The sequence below is a fragment of the Asparagus officinalis genome, chromosome 8 (assembly GCF_001876935.1).
Source record: "Asparagus officinalis chromosome 8, Aspof.V1, whole genome shotgun sequence".
In the NCBI taxonomy this organism is placed as follows: Eukaryota; Viridiplantae; Streptophyta; class Magnoliopsida; order Asparagales; family Asparagaceae; genus Asparagus; species Asparagus officinalis.
In genome coordinates, this window is record NC_033801.1 from 127421424 (window position 1) to 127423930 (window position 2507).

A 2507-nucleotide genomic window follows, 5' to 3' on the forward strand; every position below is an offset into this window, starting at 1 on the left:
AAACCCGCCCAGCAGAAGTTTCCAAGGGAAATAACAACATTGCAGCAGTAACTTATTGGCTTCAACATTTGGTCCAATCACAAACGACAACGAAGAAAATGAATATAGATGACATAAAGACTATAATATTAACGATCCTAAACAGACATCTTTCATCAATGTTTCTAAAAGAAGGGTCATCAATTATAATAGAACTGATAATTTTCTTCATACAGTCTTAACAGTTCCATTCCTCACCACGCGATCACGTAGCCAACATACAGTTTTTCCATAGAGAAAGTTTGTCACAGAGTAATTTACCAGCCGACATACAGTTTTCCATAGAGAAAGTTTGTCACATGAACAGTAACATACCCGCGGGTGGTGGTGTGGGCACGGACAGTGGGATAACAAAAACTTTGTTCAAAAACTCAAAACGCATACAAGCCAGTGTAATCAATACATGCTAAATGTGCCACTATAAGATAACAAGAAAGGGAAACATGACTAAATGACAAACCCATGAGTTGAGACTACTTTCAGCTGGTCCTAAAATTTTCCTTCGATATTTACTGACAGTCTAGTATCCAATTTATGCAAGTTCCTTTTCAGAAACTCTAGGGCTATCACGGGGTATTTACCACAAGATTACTGTCTTCTCAAGAACAACAAAAACTTAAAACGAGAAATTAAGATAAAAGATACTACTGTATACATATAATCTAGATTTGAACTGTACAAAGACTAATGTCACTAGAACTTTCTAAATTACACACATGAATTTGCATAACAAGATTACTGTCTTCTCAAGCATAATAAAAACTTAGGGAGAAATTATGATAAAAGGTACTATTATATACATATAATTTAATTTTGAACCCTATAAAGACTATATTTACACTAAAACTTTGTAAATTGCATTCATCATAACGTAACTGTGACAAGAAACGGCATTTCTACATCCATGATTTTAACAGAGGATCAAAAATCAATATAAATAGAACGGTTATAGAGTTCCCAAGAGATGCCATACAAGCTAATGATGCCCGTGTAACCAAACATCACGATATTAATAACTTTTGGAGACCCATCATTTCATTTGCACGAACTCAACCCAAAAGTCACCAACTCAACATATACTGAATTTACCCAGGATAAAGAATTTTCTGAGCCGACGAAAAACAATTGGAGAAATTTTTAAAACCGACCCAAATCATGTTTTTATTTTCAAAACCGACCCATTTTTTTTATTTATCAAAATCGACTCACTTTTTGCCACGTCAGTTTAATCTCATTTCCTAATTAGTCGGGTTGCCAACACAGACTATTTAGGACAGCAAAAACCAGGTTTAAATCTTCTAATTGGGATTTAACAATCTCCTAAACAGTCGGGGTTGCCAACCTGACTGTTTAAGAATGGGCCTGACTGTTTAAGAATGGGATTAAGCTGACGTGGCAAAAAGTGAGTCGATTTTGATATATAAATAAAAAGTTGGTCGGTGTTGAAAATAAAAACATGGTTTGGATCGGTTTTGAAAATTTCTTCAAAAACAATTAGAAAGGGAAGGGGCTCTATACTCTCAACGGATCCAAATCGAATGCAGAACATCTCCTCCTTCAGCTCCCCATCGGAGAAATCCGGCGCGTGCCACACGCAAGACTTGTCGTTCCCAACGTGCTCCTGTATCTTGATCGCCGGGGAAACTGCAGGCGAGCGAGTCAGTAGCCCGATCGAACCGATCCCGGCACTAAAACCACTGATAAAATCGAAACCCTGAGGAAAAAGCTCACCGTAGTGGTTCGCGCAAATCTTGAGGGTCTTGGCCTGCCTCATAACCAACCGGACTTTGCCGCTCTCCTTGTGCTTCAACAGCTTCACGCTCCCGCTCCCCCGCTCCTTCCACTGGTTCCCCTCTTTATCGAACCGATACAACTTCGCTTTCCTTAAAAAAAATAATAAAAAAAATCAATAAAATCAGATTAAATTGAGATCAAAAGGAGAGGTAAAAGCTTTAGATCTGAGAAATTTACAGGTCGAGGATGGCCTCCTCGTCCTCTTCGCCGGTGGTGACGGCGACCTCCTCGAGCTTGACGATGGGGGCGATCTGGGCTCCGGTGTCCTCGTCCGGCGGCGGCGGCGTGGGATTCTTCTTCGTCTCTGCGATCAGCATCAGAGCTGGCCATGGCGATAATTTGAGAGAGAGTTTGAAGAGAGAGAAGCTTAGCAGACAAGGAACAGGGACTGCTGGAATTAGGGTTTTAATATTATAAAGAGGTTAAAGAGAGAGAGAGAGAGAGAGAGGGGAGGCGGTGGAAAAAAATTGGTAAGTGGGGACCTATGACTCGTAGCTATTATGAAAGGTTAATGGGCCGGGCTGACTAGCTGTCATAACCTTAACGGGCCCAAATTCCGGCCCAAATTCCGGCCCAAATTCGCGCTGTTATATTATTTTGCCTTTTTTTTTCTAATAAATAACCAGTTTGGAATTATGAACCCGCAGGGGTAGTATTGGAACTTTTTAACCATT

At 40.1% G+C, this 2507-nt stretch overlaps 1 pseudogene; it reads right to left on the reverse strand.

Moving 5' to 3' along the window:
* LOC109819759 overlaps window positions 1-2296 on the reverse strand; it is a 3320-nt pseudogene extending 1024 nt beyond the window's left edge.